Genomic DNA, 20,861 nt, shown 5'->3' with positions numbered 1-20,861 from the left:
CTTAGAAATAATAATGCTGCATGAAAAATTAAGTTGAAAAATTAAACTTGTGTGTGATTAACTGTAAGCCATGCTCTACATCGTTGAAGAAACTTTAAATGGATTCATGAAATTAGCTATTTGCAGTCTTGTCATTCTAGTATATAGCCCTTGTAAAGCAAACTCTTGGAACTCAAAAAGTTATACCCTGAAATTTTAGAAAATTTCTAAGTTTACAGGTATATTCTAGGGCATACTTCTATGTAAATAGAAGTTTTTCTTTTAGGTATGTAATTACTTTTTTCTGTATACAACAAAATCATAGCTAATGCAAATAAAGTTTGCCACATATAATTGGTTATATTATGTTAGTATTGTAGTGATATTAACATCATAATGCTAAATCTGAATTTTTTTTCCTTTCGGAATTACTTCAGATGAGTCCAAAGTAGAGTAACTGAAACCTTTCTGAGATGCTGGGGCTGAGCTGCCAGAAGGCTCATTGGGTAGCTAACTAAGTAGCTAAGAGTGATTTTGTACACTCTTTTATGCTTTTCAAATCTCTCTCTCAAAAAATCACAAATAACTATCAATTATGGATGTTTTTGGTCCCCAGCAAATGGTTAAAAGATCAAATATTACATTTGTGCCTTCTAAAGGGCTAAATAAATTTACAGGTAGTTTTGTCCATATTTGTATATGTTTGTTGTATTTGAAAAAAGCACAAAAATCATATTCTTCTGATTAATTTAATTTGAACATTTTATATGCTGTTTATAATGTTGCATTTATTATTTTGCTTTATGTACCATGCTCTAATAAAATGGCTAAATGTGATACTTAGGCATTCTGAAAACCATGTAAGCACTAGTTCAAATTTTAAAAATCTTTATTTTCAACTATCAGAACATAAATAAATTAAATTTTATATAAGATCTGGGGTGATTAAGGTAAGAATCATTTTAGTATAGATCCATCCCTTTTGTAAAAAGGAAAATCATTCTTGCTGGCTTGACTCAGTGAACAGAGCATCGGCCTGTGAACTGAAGGGTTCCAGGTTTGATTCTGGTCAATAGCACATGCCCAGGTTGTGGATTCAATCCCTAGTGGGGGTGTGCAGGAGGCAGCCTATCAATGATTCTCTCTCATCATTGATGTTTCTATCTCTCTCTTCCTTCTTCTCTGAAATCAATAAGAATATATCAAATAAATAAATAAATAAATAAAATTTTAAAAAGTAAAATCTTCATTGAGAATCCATTGAAAATATTTGTGGCCAATGCTATATTTTCTTTTTATAAAAAATATTTTTTATTGATTTCAGAGAGGAAGGGGGAGCGAGAGAAAGAGCCTCCTGCACGCTCCCCACTGGGAGCCGAGCCCATAACCCACGCATGTGCTCTTGACCGAAATCAAACCTGGGACCTTTCAGTCCCCAGGCCGATGCTCTACCCACTGAGCCAAACCAGCTAGAGCTGTATTTTCTTTTAAGGATCACTTAATATATTAAATACTTGAATAGTTAAGCATTAAAAGGGAGGTTGCAGATTGATTAGTATTAGAAGTTCACAAAATGCCATATTTACTTTGGATAACATAGCTTCAAATTTGATATTTTGCAAATAGTCTAAGAAGTAATATTGTTGAGATAAGAAATTTTCTATTTCATTTTAATATCAAGGAAGTGTATGCTATCAGTGAAAAAAGTCAGACAGAAAGCAAAAACAACATAAGTACCATCCAAATTTCCTAGATAAATCATGAAGTGAATGTGAAGTCCACTGGGGACATTTCCAAGTCATCTTGAGAATCTCAATTGTGTGACTGCGTGGGAACAAATGCTGAAAAACACACCATGAATCAGATATCCACACTGTTATTTTTTTTTAAAAAAAGTCAAAATATATTAATATTAATTTGATGTAGAAAATATATATTTTCAGTTTTGGTATTAGTTACAGTTTAATTTTTGTATACTTGTTTCTTAAATGGATGGGGCACATTAAGATAGTGTTAATGATGACTGTTGTAAATGTATGCAATATAAAAAGATGGGATTCACAAATAATTAGTGTTTAAAACCTTATATAGTAGAAAACTCAAGTTGATATTTAGAAAGTGCACTGCTCAATTCATTAGAATATCTCAGCATTTTATTAGATACTAGAGGCCTGTTTTATGAAAATCGTGTGCTCGGGGCAGTCCCTCAGGCTGGCCTGTGCCCTCTCGAAGTCTGGGAGACCTTGGGTGATGTCCGACTGACTCGGAGGCGGGAGAGGCTCCTGCCACTGCCGCTGCACTCACTGGCCAGGCTGAGGGACCCCACCCATGCACTAATTTGTGCATCTGGCCTCTAGTATACAATATTTAGTTATTTGAGGGACATGAAATAATTGTATCACAAGTAATCGTGATACTTGGATAAGTTAAGTTCAGTCAAGGTTAAAGGCCTTACTAAATGTCTTACTTTCTTGAATACCCTCAGTTTCTGAGATTCTTGTTAAAGTTTGTGTATACGTATACATAAAATTCCTTTCTCTCCTTTGCCCATCCTCTATAAACTAAAAAATTGCAATGTCATTAAATTTTGATTCAGAACTTTGAGAAAAAACATGATTAAACATGGTAATAGGAGACTTGTCTTTGGTTGGTGATGACACTACAATATACAGATAATGTATTCTAGAATTGTATATTTGAAAACTATATAATTTTGTTAGTGGTGTCACCCTAATAAATTCAATATAAATATATTTTTTTAAATTCAAAAAGCATAATTAACCTAATGTGTTAATGCATCACCTTTTTGGAATTATTAGGATATTTCTCATCAATTATGTGTCTATGTTTTGTAAAATTATGTAGTTTGGATTTGAAAATAGGGTCTAAATATTTCTGTTTTCAGAAAGCATGTAAATATACATCTTTAGTTTTTAACATAAGATTTTTGTATTACTGTTTAGTGAGAGAGGAAGAGAGAGAGAAATGAGAATTACCAAACTAAAGAAACCTATTAAAATATTAAACATTATTTTTGAGCACCTAATATGCTAATATGTGCCAAGTACTGTCCTACGTGACGGGGGTGTAGCAGTGAAAAAATTGAAGTCCCTGCTTCGTGGAACTTAGAACAAATTAAAGAGTGAAGGAAGGTGAGAGATAGAGAGAGTAGAGTAGTGAGCAAAAGCCCCTTTGAGAAGCTCACATTTGAGTAAGTTGAGTGGATCTTCAGCACTTGAATATTATTATTTCATTTTGCTAATACACAGAGCTGTTAAATAATTACTGGGTTCTTGGAACATTTAATGGTAGAAATATAACAGACCTATGGATATATAAAACTATAGCTACAGAAAAACAACAGAATAGACATTAAATAATAATGCATAGATGTGTGCATGTATGTATATGTGTGTGTTCATGCATGTGTGTGTTAATTTTTGAAAGCAGTGTTTAACGTTTATTTCCATGAAAGTCAGCAAAACCACATTTTAATTTTCTAAGGTTTCTGTAGCCAATGTTTTCCCATGCTCTATGCTTTCCTGGAAGCAGAGAAAAGAGTATGATTGTGAACATAATCAATGAGGTGGGTACATGGCTCTATTCCATTAAATGCAAAACAAGTAAAGGGAACAACATGCCAACTCCAGAGACTTGTTTCAAGCAATTAAGGAGAAAATCTTTACATATGGAACCAAAACACGTAGGTTTCATATCTATGGTTTACTATTGGGCCTTGGATAAGTCATTAACTTTCTAAGCCTTAGTTTTCTTTCATTGATTAAACCAACTAATCAGATAGTCAACCAATCAACCGATCTTTGTCATTTAGCTTTGAGAATAAAAATAAATGGATATATCAGGCCCTAACTGTGAAGATATAAAAAATATATTTACCTAAACCACTAACTATAGTATTGTATGAACAAAGCAATAATTGCAAAAATGACAAAGTAAGAATAAGATTGGGCTGAGTTTCTGGTGACATTTTTATATTTATTATTATTATTTTACTACTAGAGGCTCAATGCATGATATTCGTGCAAGAGTAGGCCTTCCGTACCCCGGCTGCCGGCAGCGGCTTCCCTCTGGCACCCGGATCTGGGCTTCTCTTGCAGCCTCAGCTTCGTCCAGAAGGTTGTCGGGTCTAATTGGCATATCATGCTTTTATTATTATAGATTATTATTATCATTATGTGGAATTTTCTTGTGCCTTAGGATCCGTTTTTCTACTAACCACAATAACTTTTTAAGCAAGCAGCTTCTCCCTTAGTCTGCAATTTTTTAAATTAAGAAATTACAAATATTTATGGGGTGAATACTTATTTTAAAAAGCTATGGGGAATTAAAAATTAAAGCAAAATGTTAAGGTTTCTTAGCATTTACTTGTATTCAGACATTTAATAGCACTTCAAGTTCTTGTATTGAGTTATTTGAAGGTTATAATGCAGCTGGCATTTAAATAAGTTTCATCAGGGAAAAATGAGGAAATAGGAAATTTATTTTAGCTATTTATTTTGTAGACCAAATAACAGCTTCTTATTATGCACACTTGCAAGCTGATAAGGAGAAAAAACACTAGCAGTCTTGCATTATTATGGGAGAGGAGGAGTAGCACACAGATTCTGATTAAGTTTCCCTCAATAGCAAAGAGCTTATTTACCACATAAAATAGAAATAAACTATAGGATATATTTTTCTCTGCTCAATTTCGTAAGTGTACCTGTTCATTTACATGGATTGCCTTTCTCATGAATTAAAATGCGATCAATGTAATATTGATTGCACAAAGGAGAAATCGAAAATGAAAATATTAATTAGATTTCTGATCTCTGTTCCACATCTTTTCTTTTTAATTTGAGAATTACTACAACTTTTATATGCTGAAAAATATTTTTTCCTGTGAAGATAATTTCTATAATACTTTGATTTATATAATATGCTCATGCATAGACTACCCAAATTGAAAATGCTGTGTAAAAATGTCTGTACATGTGTGTTTATGTATGCATATAAACATATATATGTACACATATATTTGAAGAAGATTGAGATGGTAGGTATGCTTACTATTATTTTGGGGATACTGTTATACTATAATTTTTCTTTCAAATAAGAAAGTTGAGTAAAATATTACTAGGTATGTTATGTATTTGTATACCACTGTATGCAGAAATAATGTTACATAACTCCATTTACACTATTACTTAGAATTTTTAAAATTATGGTAAATATACAAAATGAATTATTATCTTAACTATCTTTATACAGTTTAGTAGTGTTAAATATGAAGGTGATTGGAATATGCCACCCCCAAATACACCACTTTGACATAAATATAATTTTGAACTGAGGCAACTGAGAAAAAGCAGACACAAGTAAAGGTCTCTCTCTCCCTCATATGTCTAAAGGCAAGGCATAAATTAACCTCGTGAAATTGTTCCTCTTTCTTGAACCAGGTGGGGAACAGCAACCTTTATCAAATAAGGTGCTGTGATGACTCTGCATAAATTAAACCTTATCTTCTATTAGTTTTCTCATATAATAGCCTTTCTTCATTTTACTTCCCCTAGAAGCCCAGACACCTTTTTTTTTGTATTGTCACTTCTCTACCATTTATCACCCTTCATGAAAATGATATCTAAGGCCCTAGCTGGTTTGGCTCAGTGGATAGAACGTCGGCCTGCGGATCAAAGGGTCCCACATTCGATTCTGGTCAAGGGCACATTCCAGGGGTTGTGGCCTCGATCTCCAGTAGGGGCATGCAGGAGGCAGCCAGTCAGTGATTCTCATCATTGATGTTTCTATCTCTCTCCCTCTCCCTTTCTCTCTGAAATCAACAAAAATATATTTTAAAAAAAAGATATCTAAGGACTGGAGTTTAACCACTTCTTTGGGCATTAATTCATTTTCTGTGAAGGTCTTCAAAGTATTAACATCAAATAAAATCTCTATACCTTTGCTCCTGTTACTTTTTTCTCGTGGCAGTTTAATTTGTGGGCTCCAGGTACAAAACCAAAGAGGGTAGAGAAAATGTTCTCTCCTCTCCACGACAGGTATATTCATATTGTTGTGCAGCCAATCTCCAGAACTCTTTCACTCTGCAAAACGGAAACTCTAAATCTATTAAACAACAACTCCATATTCCTTCCTACCCGTAGCCCCTGGCAACCACCATTCTAATTTCTTTGAATTTGATTACTCTTGGTAGGTCATATAAGTGAAATATACAGTGTTTGTCTTTTTGTGACTGGCTTAGTTGAGCATATGTCCCAACATCTTACATGTGAATGTAATTTGGGGCAGAAATATTTATTTTGTTAATCTTCATTAAAAACCAGACCTTTATCAATACAATGTGATAGATTTTGCTCTATAACATAAAGGGTTTTTTTGTAAAAAATGAATTAAACACTCTTTCAATGCATAAATTTTGGATAATTGAGCAATGAAAAGGGTAATACAATTTAGGCAGAAAGTATGTGAGTCCTTATAAGGACACAGTCCAACTAGAATGAAAGGTGGTAAGTAGCCATTTGGTATTATAGGCTACTAGGGAGGAGGATGAAGAATCTTAAATACAGGGCTTCTGCCTTTGCTTAGACATGTCATGATAAGCAGCTAGGAGGTGTTGGAGCAGAAATATGCCATGAAAGAAGTTATATTTATGAAGATATATGCAAGCAGTTTTATATAGCCGACATTATAAAAAAGGGAAACCTGAATTTAATAAGATTCCCTATTGGCTGTTATCGTCACATAAATGTAATTAGGTTAGAAATTGTCTGGGATAGTTTTCTTAGAAATATAAAGCAATGAGTAGTAATAAATTAAAATGAAGGGAAAAAGATAAACAGAAAATTCAGGGTAGCTTCAGGAGGGATGGGCATGAGTTAATTTGCAGTTGTATCTGTGTGTGTGTGTGTGTGTGTGTGTGTGTGTGTGTGTGTTTTAAATCTGAAGCAAATAAGGGGGAGGGAAAGGAACTATAAGTAGTAATGATCTCAAGAATATTTTGAACCCTGGCTGGGTAGTCAGTTGGTTGGAGCATCATCCCCATAGTGAAGGTGGCAGGTTCAATCGCTGTTTGGGGTACATACAAGAATCTACCAGTGAATACATGGATGAGTGTAACAACAAATCAATGTTTCTCTCTCCCTCTGTGTCCTTTCCTCTCTCTTTCTAGCATCAATAAATTTTTAAAAATAATATTTTGAAATGATATTTTAGACTTGGTGACTGACAAGATACAAGAGAAGAGAAAACAAAAAAACAAAGGAATCAAAAGATGACTCTAATGCAGTGGTTCTCAACTTTCCTAATTCTGTGACCCTTTAATACAGTTCCTCATGTTGTGGTGACCCCCAACCATAAAATTATTTTCTTTGCTACTTCATAACTGTAATTTTGCTACCGTTATGAATCGTAATGTAAATATCTGATATGCAGGATGTATTTTCATTGTTACAAATTGAACATAATTAAAGCATAGTGATTCATCACAAAAACAATATGTAATTATATATGTGTTTTCCGATGGTCTTAGGAGACCCCTGTGAAAGGGTCGTTCGACCCCCCAAAGGGGTCGCGACCCACAGGTTGAGAACCACTGCTCTAATGTTTCAAATTTGGGTTTCTAGGTGATTGGTGGTATTGCTGCTTCACACACACGCACACACACACACACACACTGTGTCAGTTATGTGCCATTGAGTTGGTTCCAACTCTGGGCAACCCTTTCAGTGATTGACGTCCACAATTTCTTGTCCTTAAGAGCCCTGCTCAGCTCCTGTAGACTGGTACCAATGGCTTCTTTTATGAAGTCAATCCATCTCATATTCGGTCTTCCTCTTTTCCTGCTGCCTTCCATTTTCCTCAACATTGTTGTCTTTCTAAAAGAACACTACCTTCTCATGATGTGCCCCAAGTAGGGCAGCTTCAGTTTTGTCATTTTTCCCTCCAGCAATATGCAGGTTTAATTGACTTTAGGACCTTTTTCATCTTTCTAATAGTCTAGTCTAGGGCATCCATAAAATTCTCCCCCAGTATTTTGTTTCAAATGAAATATATATATATATATATATATATATGCCTTAGTCACTGTTCAACTTTTCACATTTGCGGGCAAACAAAGGTGTGGATGATCTTAGCCTTGGTCTCCAAGGACACATCTTTGCTTTTGATTATCTTTCCTAATTCTCCCATTGATATCCTTTGAAGTCTCAACCTTCTTGTGATTTCTTGGCTGCAGTGCTCATTTGGGTTGATGACTGAACCCAGGTAAGCAAAATCTTTAACAATTTCCATGTCCTCATTGTCTATATTAAAGTGTTTTTCTTCTGTAGTTATGGGTTTGTCTTGTAGATGTACAAATGCAGTCCTGCTTTGGCACTTTCTTCTTTCATTGTTATTTTATTTTATCTTTATTGTTGAAAGTATTACTGAGATCCTCCTTTTCACCCCATTAATCTCTCCAAGCCTTCTCCCGTCCTTCCCACCCCCCAGGTCCTCCCCACCTCATTGCCCATGGCCATAGGTTATGCATATATGCACAAAAGTTCATTTGTTGATCTCTTCCCACCCGCCCTTCCCTGCCTTTTCCCTGAGGTTCTTGTTTCAAATCATTGCTACTTTCTGCAAGTAAGGTGGTATACACTGAGTCACTAGATTATTATGACTGGCCAGATTATTATGACCACCCCATCAGTACAATGAAAGTGTCAATGAAGTACTGATGGGGTGGTCATAATAATCTGGCTGGTCATAATAATCTGGCCACTCAGTGTATATCTTAAGGTATTGATATTTCTTCAATCAATTTCAGTCCTCCTTCCTCTGAGTATAGCCCAGTTTTCCCCAAGATATGTTCTGCATACAGCTTAAATAAGTAGGGAGATAAAACTCACCCTTGTCTGACAACTTTGTCTACAGGAAATCGTTCTGTCTTTTCATATTCTGTCCTGACTGGCTTTTTGTCCACAATACAGGTTAAGCATCAGGATAATCAAGTGCTGAGGCACAACTTCTTTTTCAGAGCAACCCGTAGCTTTTATAATCCATGCAGGCTGACTGTAGACATAGGCTGAACTTCTAAAGTTCTTCAGAGCACTCTAATATCTAATGAAGGCTTTCAGTTAGATCTCAAATTCCCCTTAATTTTCTGAATTGAACATCTGGAATTTCTTGCTCCATATACAGTAGGAGCCCTTGTTGGATCACCTTAAGCATCACTCTACTTGATTGGGACATTAGAGCAATACTCCTATAGTTACTGCACTCCTTGGCATCTCGTTTCTTGAAGATTCATATGTATGTCAAACATTTCTAGTATGGAGGCCTTTGTTTTTTTTTCCATATTTGTTTTGGTAGAGAGCACTTGATTTTCCCTTTTTGGCGTTATCTTCTATCTCCTTGCATTGACTGTTGTGATAGTTCTCTTTATGTGATAGTTGTTGAAAACCTATGTTCAGGATTCTCACCCTGCTTTTGTCATGTTTAGCTTTCGCCTCTCACCTGTCTTTTAACAATTTGTAGTGTTTCTTTTGTCATAGGTCTCAGTTTTTCCTTCCTTTTTATTTATGGCATTGTCTTTTTGCATTCTTTCCTAATAATATTTCTGTTTTAAGTTCACAGTTCAGTTCTTCTGGTTGCTGCTCGATTCAGTTTAACCGTGCAAATCTGTTTTTTATGTGGACTTTACATCCACCAGGAATCTTATTTACAGGACATTATATTTTGGTGCTGTGATTCTTTTATTGCTCTTCTTCAGCTTTACTCTCATGTTTGATATTCACAGTTTCATGGTCAGTGCCACAATTGGCTCCCGGCCTAGTTTTTCAGAGGGAATATAGCTTCTCCATTGCCTGCTTCCAATTACATAGTCTATTTGATTTCTATAAAGGCCATCTGGTGATGTCCATGTATACAGTAGTCTGTTTGGTTGTTTGAAGCATGTGTTTGCAATGGACACCTTGTTGGCTTTGTAGAAATCCATGAGTTGATCTTCTCCATTTCTAATCCCAAGTCCAAATTTTCCAGTGACATTCAATTCTGGCTTATTTCCTACTTCTGTGTTCTAGTCACCTATAATTATCAGAATGTCTTGTTCTGGTGTGTGACCAATTTCTTCTTGGATACTTGCACAAAAGCTTTCATCTTCTGCCTCTGTAATTGGAGCATAGACTCGAATAATGGTTATGTTAACAGGTTTCCCTAAGAATCTGATTGATATAATTCAGTCTGACCTTGGCATTGTAGTCCCTGACTGCCTGTGTTACATGTTACCTCAGTGTTAAAGCCGCTTCGCTTCCTCTAAGTTTGCCATTTCCCAAGTAGAATCCTTTATAGTTGTCAAGACCGTAAATGTTCCATTCCAGTCCATTTTAGTTCACCAACACCAAGCACTACAATGTTTAGACATTCCATTTGTTGCTTTGTAATTAGCAGTTTACCTTGATTCATGCTTCCTATGTTCCATGTTCCAATTGTATGTGTTTTGCAGCATCATCCTTTGTGCACATCAGCTGCCAGCCATCTTTCTGGCTTTGGTCTCGTTACATCATTAACAACAATGTCGTTTGTACTTGTTCTCTGCTCTTCCCCAGTAACTGAGTGCTTTCCAACCTGGGTGTCTCCGCTCAGCGCTAGCTTGTTCATTTTGGACTGTTCATCATAGAGTTTTCAAGGTAAAACAAAACAAAGAAGAAAGAGAATAAGAAAATGCAGCAGCGGATTACCATTTCCTTTCGCAGCTCAGTGTGTGGGTCTAAAACCTGTTTGAGTCTGTGGTGTCACAGTCACCAGACACCTACAAAATGTAAATGCTCCTGCCGTTACACACACACAGAAGCATACCGAAGTACACTTTTGATCTGGGTAGTGAAATTAATTCCACACATGTGCACATTAGATAAATCAAAATATTGTAGAAACTATTGTTATCTTTATAGGCAAAGTTTTTGCCAGCATGTGAAATTTGTAGTAATTCTCAAATTAAGAAGAAAATATTGGAACCAAGATCAGAAATCCAATTAAAAATTCCCATTTTACATTTCTTCTTTATGAAATCAGTGCTACATTTATGTGTGCATTGTTAGCTTATTTGAACAAACTATGTTTTTTTTTAAAAAAGTGATTCTTTTGTTTTGATAATTGCCCCTTAAAAGTAAATTTTGTGGTTAAAATGTATAGTTTTTTTTAACTTACCATATAAAACAAATCTAAAAATCTAACTTACCATATAAAAGAACTTCATTTATCTTCTATATGAAATTCTTGCTCACTATTTTTTTCCAATGACAGATGCTTTCTATACACATATCAGTGCCTTAAAGGAAGGTTAAATTGTTCTAATGCTAACTTACAATGTGATTTTGCTGAGGAAGAATTTGCTTTCATAGTTGATATACCTAGGTCAGTAAGACATTATTTTATTGACATGGGAGATGTTGGCATATGTCTAAAAATTCTCATTGTATATTGTCATTAATATTTCATGACCTTGCAGTATCTCTTCTAGAAATCAGTATAATTTCTGAATGATAATTGCTTTATAAATGAAAAAATCTGTGATTGGTCTTTGAATGTTATATTTAATGTCTTAACATTGCTATGTACTTTTGTCACATTAAACATATCGCAAACAAAAATACAAAAGTTTTATCAAGTACACTCTAAGTCCATCCTGAAATTTTTGGACTATATGAATGGTTATAATTTTAGGATAGACATATATGTATAAAATTATATTTTCCACTATACATTTACTTATAGCATTTAATGTAGTATGCTTTATTTTTCCCCACAGGAAAGGCATTATTTCTGTCCTTTTATGTTTTTTTCCTTTTGAAATAGTGATACTGTATATATAGATAAGACAGAGACATATTCACTGAAAGGTCACACAAAGCTGTGTGATTATACTTATTGAGAAGGTTATTATTTTAAGATGGTGTTGTATGAAATTCAAGAAAAGGTCCAATATAAAGTAATTACTTTATCACCCATACTATGTAAGATAAAGTTGAATTTTACAATGTAAGTTAATAAGTAAAATTCAATTTCATTAATATTCATCTAGGGCAGCGGTTCTCAACCTGTGGGTCGCGACCCCTTTGGGGGTCGAACGACCCTTTCACAGGGGTCGCCTAAGTCCACCGGAAAACACATATATAATTACATATTGTTTTTGTGATTAATCGCTATGCTTTAATTATGTTCAATTCGTAACAATGAAATCGGGGGTCACCACAACATGAGGAACTGTATTAAAGGGTTATGGCATTAGGAAGGTTGAGAACCACTGATCTAGGGTCTCCTTTCTGACCAACATTTTTGTGAGAAACAAAAAAGCAAATATAGCACACAGTTCCTATCCTGATGACTTTATAAAACATAGTGATTAGGAAAATATTATCCCATGATAATATTATATACATTCTCTAATAATAAATGTAGCTAATAGTTAATATTTGTTGAACTTCTTACTGCAAAGCAGGCATTGCATTAAGGAGTTTACCTGTATAATCTCATGGAATTTTCAACAAGATAATAGCCTATGTTTTGTTGTATTTGTTTTATGAATTAGAAAAAATACTCAAGAGATTAAGGAACTTCACCAAGGTCATGCAGCTGATATCTGAATCCAGGCACTATTAATCCCAGCATGTGAATGTAATAGAGGAAAAGATAAGCTAGCAAGTTATATTACCAAGAGCTTCATAGAAAGCTTGAACCATGGTTTAGCCCTTGAATAATTATGTGAAACGTAAGAACACAGAGATTCCAAATGGGGGGAAGAAATGAGGAGAGGCCCAATACAGGATGATTATATGGTCCGTTGAGACACATCTAGAATAATAGTGAGCTTATTTTGCTGACTGCTCATATCGTCATGCTGACTGTGCTGACTCACATAGTCATTACCCTCAAGGAGGATCCTAATATTGTCCATCATCATGTGACCTTTCCCTTATCTACTTTCACTTCCACTTTGTAAATTATTATTTCACAATTGTAACAGTTCCCTCATACCTCTTTAATCCTCACTGTCAGCTTATAATCTTACTTTCTATTTTATTGAGAAAAATAGAAGAAAATCTCCACTAGTCCTACCATCACATCTACCGCCTTACTTGCATTTGTAGCTTTATACTCCACCTTCCCCCACATTGTCCATACTTCTAATCACAACCAGACCGTCTATCTTACACCAGAGACCATCCCCTCTTAATTACTCAAGCACATCATTCCAGCAGTTCTGCCTACCTTTTTAGTCATCAGTTCTTTTCTCTCTTGGATTATCACTAACAGCATGCAAATGTGTGTTTATTCTCCCTTAAAACAAACATGTAAACAAAACACCCATTTAAATAACACCTCTCTTTACAGATATCTCCATTTCTCTACTCTTCTTTTTCAAAATACTCTTAAAAGAACTGGCTATACTCACTATCTTGAACAGCACCCCTCATCCATTTTGTCCTAAATCCACTTTGGTTAACTTTAATCCCCATAAAACTGCTCTTGCCACAGACACTAATGATCCCTATGTTTCTCAGTTTAATTTTGCATTCTCAGCAGTCCTTGTATTTCTTGAGCTATCAGCATAATTTGACTCAGTTGATTTCTATATTCCTTTTTTTTTTTTTTTTTTTGGTTAATTCTCACCTGAGGATATTTTTTTCATTGATTTTTTTCCAGGCATATGCCCTTGACCAGAATTGAACCTGGGACCCTTCACTCTGAGGGCTGATGCTCTATCTACTGAGCCAAACCAGCTAGGGCTCTATCTCTTTTTTTTTTTTAAACAAATTTTTCACTTCGCTTTCAAATCACTATGTTGTCCTAATTTTCTCATATCTCCATGCCCATTTCTTCTGTTATTTTTTGGAGTCTTTTCTTTTCCCAAACCTCTAAATGTAGGTATGTCCCAAGTCCTTGGAGCTGGTGTATTTTCTGTCAGCAACTACTCTTTTGGTAATTTCATGTAGCCTCTGAATTTTAAATATCATCTCAACTTCTAGTCTAGAGTTTTCTTGAACATTCAGAATTGATCACGCAACAGGGTTCTTGATATCTTCACTTAAATGTCTAATACTTATTTGAAACTTAATGTGTCCAAAGCTTAACATCTGATAGTACCCATGAAACCTCCTATTTCCATGAGGCTCATTATCTTAGGAAATGGACACTCCATTCTCCCAGTTGTAGTTACCAAACCTTGGTGTCCCATTTAAGCACTCCCTTTCTCTTGCAATCCGCATATGACACATTAGCAAATTTAAAATATTAGCTCTTCCCATCCCCACTGCTATCATCATAATCCAAGCTATCAATAGTTTTCACCTGAGTTATTGTAGTAACCTATTAAGTGGTTTATTTTGTTTGTTGTTTGTCTGTTGTTTTGTTTTGTTTTGTTCTTCCTTTGGTACCTTACAGTCTTTGATCAAAATAAGTCAGAGTGCTTCTTTCAAAATATGTCAGTTTGTGCTACTACTACTTTTCTTAAATCTCTTCAGTGCTTTGCATCTCCTTTAGTGTAAAAGCCCAAATCCTTTCAGTCTCCTACAAAAGTCTATAGGATCTGTCTTTCCATTACTTCTCCCACATTCTGTCTTAGTGCTAATCCACTTTCTTATTCAGTTCCAGGCATAGGTGAACACTGAAGCACACCAAGAATACTATCACTTCAGGGCTTTTGGATTGAATATACACATGGTTTGTTCCCTTTCCTTCAAGGTATTTACTCAAATGTCACCTCCTCTCTGAGGTCTTCCCTGACTACATTACATAAAATTACACCCAGTAATGACACGTTCTCTCTCTCTCTCCTTTATACTACTATCTACCTAAAGAGGAATGGTTTTACTTATTCATCTTCTTTGTTATCTTCTTCCTCCCCTAGAATATAAGTTTATTGAATGTAGAGTTCTTTCTGTGTCTTATTCTCTGTTTTATCCCTGGCTCTTAGAAGAAATTTTGCTGTATGGTGCATACTCAATAAATATTTGTTGAATGAATTTATAAATTAATGAATGATGAGACATATTGTTAGTATACAGAGGATGTGACAGGCAGAAAAGCTTGACTTGATTTTGTAATAAAAAGAGAGCTGTTACAGATTTTCAGAGGGATACTGAAACGGTGAAAGAAGTGTAGATTTTAATTGAGCTGAGTTAGCATTTCTGTTATTTTTTTTTTTTCCAGCCATGCAGACTAGCCTGGAGCAGAGTAAGGAAAATGGAAATTGGAATTAGTTCAATGTTGGGAATTATTATACTGTGCTTTGTAAAAGATCAGAGCAACATTGAAGTAGTTGGAACTTAGTGATACTAAGAGAGGACTAACAAAATGTTAAATTTAGAGTTGGAGGATCCTTTAATTTGCTTCCATTTATTAAGAAACAACTGGATACAACTCACTATGTTAGGTGCTTATAGATGCTCAAACTTTAGTCCTCCTCTCCAAGACTCAAATTAGGTTTAAAAAATAAACGGCATTACTCTCATTCTATAATTAAGGAACCTGAGGTTAAAAAGACACCTGGGGGTGGTGGTGGATGAACTATTAGAAATGGCTTTTTCCTGTAATTTATGCTAAATGTGCTGCCAGATCTTCCTTTCCAGGCTTTGGATGACTTATCTGCAGTTTTCTAGCCGTTTAAGCTAGTAGACTCATTTTCAAATAGTAAATGGTGGAGCCTAAATTTTGGCTAATACTGTGTGGTCATCGTACTCTCCAGTGTGGCAGGCAGCCAGGTTTTCATTTTGAGCGAGGGGCGTTTTGGAGGCTTCTTCACTATCAGTTGCTAACAGGGACAAAGACTCGAAGCTGATTTCTTTCAGTCTCTGTAGCTCAGTTTCTGCTTCAGGCAACTAACCACCCAAGCATTTGCTTCTGGGTCCCACTGCCGCAGCAGACAGCTCTATCGAGCACAGTCCCATTGAGAGGACTTGAGTACAGCTACCTCTTACCTCTACCTCTACCACTTGCCCTTAGAAACTCATGGTGCCAGGCCACACAAAAAGGTGCAAATGCACTTCTTCACTACCCCCTCCCCAAGACCTTACGGATTCTGTAGGATGCCTCCTGCCTTGCACCAAGGAAATCACAGCTCCCCATTGTATTCTGTTATGGCCCAAAGCATCATGTCAGGGTACAGTCTCGCAGCCACTAAACATCCATGCATAAAATGAGATTCTGATCTTTTAAAGACAGTCAGTCTCTGAGAATGAATATCTCAAGAATTCTGTCATTTGGCTTGATAAGTGAGAAGTACTTTTTTCCCTTGTCCCAGAATACCACCATATACCCAATGCCTTTGAATTCCCTTATTTCACTGAACTCCTCTTCAATTTTCTGTTCTTCTTTCTTTGAAGCTGGATTTGGGCGACAGAGATTCACAGTCACAGTATCAGTTTTGCTATTTTTCCGGTAGTTTCTTTTAGAACTTGGGTTACTTAACACTAGCTGGCCTCAATTTTGACACTTGGTGAAATACTAAGAAAGAGAATTTTTTTATTCCATTTTACATATTCACAAGTTGCAAAACCAGAATTTGTACAAGACTCTCTGACTCTGTAGTTGTACTCTTCCTGATGTTCCTTATTTGAGTTTGTTGAGAGGTCAGAGGGCACTGTAATATGTACAGAGCAAGGAAGCAGTAATGGTAAGGAGATTAAGATTATAAAGGGCAAGCATAACTATCTATGAAATGCTGCAGTGTGGTTCTAGCCAGTTTGGCTTAGTGGATAAGAGCATCGGATCCTCGGACTGAAGGGTGCTGGGCTTGATTCCAGTCAAGGGCATGTTCCTCGGTTGCAGGCTCAAACCCTGGTCCCAGTCAGGGCATGTGTAGGAGGCAATCAATAGATGTGTCTCTCTCACATCAATGTTTCTCTCTCTCCCTCCTTCCCTCCCTCCCACACTATCTAAGAATCAATGGAAAAATATCCTTGGGTGAGGATTAACAAAAAATAAGTAAAATAAAAAAAAGGAACTACTGCAGTGTGTTTTGTTCAATGACTGTAAACCTAAGGTCCAGTGAATGTATACTGTACTATTAATGAATATTCAACTAGAATAGATATGTCTGCATTTACGGCATCTAGAAGTTGATGTCAAATGCATCTCCAGACCAGATGATTGAAATGGACCTTGGAGTAAAAAATAAAAAGAAATGTGAATACTTCAGTGATATCATTTTAGGGAGTCCAGAATTGGTATGCGTTGTGGTGGGGGTGGGGACTAGTGGGAATAACAGGAATGATTAAGTGGGTGGCTGAGACAGATGGTGTCGATTTCCAATAAAAAAAAAACAACCTCAAAGGGTAGAGGATAAATAATGATGAGATTAGCATTGGGGAGTAAAGGAAAAATTTGACAATTTCATCTGCAAAATTCAGGCAATAGAGGATGAGATAAGACCATTAAATGTTTACTGCCTTTGACAATGAAAATTACGCAATAGCAAATAACACTTGGAAGAACATTTTTTCAATATTTTTGTTATAAGCTCTTGCTACAGCCAAGAGGATCAGGTTCTAAGAAAAGATAAAGATGAGTAATATAACAGAATCAGTGTATTTTTTTTGAAAAATTTGTGATTTCCATCATAAAATTGATAATCTATATCAGAAAACAAAAACAAGTTGAATCAGAAAATTTTTCATATAACTGGAATTTAAAAGAAAATTTTTATTGGTGGAAGAACCACCAATGTGTATACGTGGGGAAATGTCTATTTAACTGTTAAATTTTTATGTCATGTGCAACTCCAAAATAACATAATAACTTTTAAAAAGACAGTTAGTGTCTTTCATAAACAGTTTCAGTTATCTGGGAGTCAATTCAGCTGTGAGTGATTTTAATAGAAGTAAATTGCTTCAGCTGTGTGCTTAATAGACTATCACAAAACTGAAGCCCAGAAGACAGGAGGCTGAAAGACAGGAGGTATACATGAGATGCACATGTTTCAATAATAGTCTGGCTGTGGCAGATGCTTTCTGGGAGAACTTGGCTAGGGATACACAACTGCCATATTTTCACATTTATTTTTGATAATATAGGGGGTAGACAAAGATAGGATCTCTCTAATAAAGAATATGCACTTACTGTTTTATATATGCATTGAATATTTATGTCTTACAAAGAATATGGTTAGATAATTCCTTACAGTGAGCAAAGTTAGCAGATATTCTGGATCTTTCTGTTAGATGAAGAAGCATTCTAAAAGAAACATCACCAACGGGTACTGATAGTAGTTTTTGGCTAGAGAAAGTGAAGTTAAACCAAGATCAGGGCTCCAAGCTGAGAAGAAAATTACACAAAGAGGAAGGCTATTAGAAGAGCTGACTAGAAAGGATATCGTTGGGTCAAACTCCACAGGTGGCAGAAGATTTTCTATTGATTATAAGCTCAACGGAGTATTGGGCAGAGCCACTTTTTGCTTGTGATCTTGGGCACAAGGCGGCTGTTATTGAAGGCTCTTTGTGAGAAGTTTGCATGTCGTGACCTAAGGGTGGTATGCAATCAGTTTCCCTTGAAGTCTCACAGGGGTAAATAAAATAGCTTTCTGTTTGTCCTGAAAGAAGGGTCTAAATATTTTTTAGAGCCTACCGGGTCCCAGGATCTGTGCCAGATCCTGTGATTGCAAACGTGAGTTAGACATGTTCCCTGCCATTGTGGAGTTTATATTCCAGTTGAGGAAAAGAGAAAAGAACTCAGGGGACACTTTGTATATGAGAAAACTTAACATGATTGATTGGTTTGTTTCTACAACACACACATATACCACTTTAATAAATTGTATCCTAAGGCTGATAGAGTCGTTTTAGTATTGATTAAGCAACTTGTAGGATTTAGTTCAAATGTCTGAAAGGTTAAAGAAGGCAGCCTCTTCTTTGAGGTTTGGAGAGTGATAACAAGATTAAACTTTTCCTTCATGTTCAAAATTAAAGCAAAGGGTTTTTCCCTTTCCTTCCATTCCCCCTTTAGTCTTAAAAATTTTAGTCCAAAAACTATTAGGTAGGGCTGAGCATGAATGGTGGGCCATGGTCAGCCAGTCAGCGCCCATGCTGGGTGAGAAAGGCACCCATGTGTGGCGCAAGGTGTCAGAGCCCATAGAATATAAGGAGGGCAATCACATGAGCATCAAAGCCCAAGCAGGGTGAGGAGGCAGTCCTTGTAGAAAGGCGAATTTGCATGGCCTATCAGAACTCATACAGGTCTTGGATCGCAGTCTCATAGGAAGCGGCCTGGCATGGCATGTCAGAACCTGAGGAGCTTGAGAAAGGCACCCTCATAGGAGCACTTCCCAGAACAGGATGCTAAGAGCCTGGCTGGGTGAGACCAAGAGTGATTTCCCAGGGCCCCAGCCAGTCTGTAGTTGCAAACCAAATCAGGTGTGCTGGCAGCAGTGCATGGGGAGAGGTGTTTGCCAGGGGGAGCTAGGTGAGTAAGTTGTCCATTTAGGAGCTGTCTAGAAAGGATATCATTGGGTCCAATTCCACAGGTGGGGAGAGGCATTTGGCATGAGGAGCTGGGTGAGTAGGAAAGAATGTTGGAGCCTGGGGTGGGTTAGGAGAGCTGCTGAGTGGCAGGGTAGTCCAGAACTACATGTCAGAGCATGGGTAGAGGGAGGAAGATGACCACATAGGGCTGGAGTGGTGCCATGTACTTTGCTTCAGAGCTCATTTGTATGAGGAGCATTACTGAAGTGATGCATACAGTGGGCTTGATCAGATAGAGCAGGCTTCTTACTGTCACAAAAGGAAGAGAAAAACATGAAAAGAGAAAAACTAGAATGGACCCTGTGGTATGAGAATAAAATTGGGGGTATTGATGTTAACTTCTGAATTTTAATATGTAAAGAGAGACAAATACATTTTAAAAGGTAAGTGTGTATGCGCATGCATGTGTGTTTGGGTATGTGAGTACATACATACATACATACATACATACATACAAATACACACATACACACTCAAACACACACACACACACACACACAGATTTTAAGATACCCGCTTGACATCACTGGATATGAAGTAGAGAAGAGTTAGATGCATAGATCAGCTCTTGAGAGCTGGTCCTGGCCAGCTCGAGCCCACCACTGAAGTGACCTGTGATGCCGTGTGAATGGGAAGGGGTTCATACCTGCTACTCTTGGAACTTGTCCTCAATTTCACTTGCCTCCTACCATTTCTCTATAACTTGAAACTGAATATGTATAGCAACTAGACTGTAAATTGGTACGCTTCCAGTCTATAAACTGGTTTTATTACTACATCTCAGTTGAATTGCAAAATAGCACATGATGATAACCCATTTCACAGGTAGGAAATACAAAGTTTGGAGAGGTTAAGAGACTTGCCCCAAACCATACAGTTAATAATTGGAAGAGACAGACAGGATACAAACCTAGTTTGTATAATTTGGACACTCTGAGGACCTTGACTTTGAAATGGAAGCTCCTGGATGTCTTATTAAGGCAGTGGCAGTGAAGTATGAACACATAAGTGCTAAACTGTTTCTCAGCTTCACAGCTTGTTTTTCTCAGCTATTTCAAGATTATTCCACTGGAGAGTTTTGTACTGCTGGCCTGCTGTGAGTCACTAATGATATAATCCTTTTGTGGAAGTGGTGGTAAATTGTGGGTTATAATAACTCTGCCATGAGATTTTTATTAAATATGTACTATCCTGTTAACTTTTTACTTAGTAGACTTGCTACTTATGGTCAATACAAGGATGAAATACATACATAATGTCAAGCTAATCAAATGAGTTTTAATTTTACTTGTCCTTCAGTTTGAACAATTATGAATCTGGATTCCTGAAAAAATGAGTTCTAACTAACTTAACCAAATAAAGAGGGTTTCT

General features: G+C 36.3%; 1 protein-coding gene across 4 annotated transcripts in view; it reads left to right on the top strand.

Moving 5' to 3' along the window:
* The window catches only part of GALNT13 (polypeptide N-acetylgalactosaminyltransferase 13), a 474,320-nt gene that overhangs the window by 200,919 nt on the left and 252,540 nt on the right, over positions 1–20,861 (top strand). The window lies entirely within an intron of this gene.

This window comes from Myotis nattereri, assembly GCF_964212035.1.
Source record: "Myotis nattereri genome assembly, chromosome: 7".
Classification (NCBI taxonomy): domain Eukaryota; kingdom Metazoa; phylum Chordata; class Mammalia; order Chiroptera; family Vespertilionidae; genus Myotis; species Myotis nattereri.
Note: the sequence above shows the minus strand (reverse complement) of the source record. Positions and strands in the feature narration are given on the sequence as shown.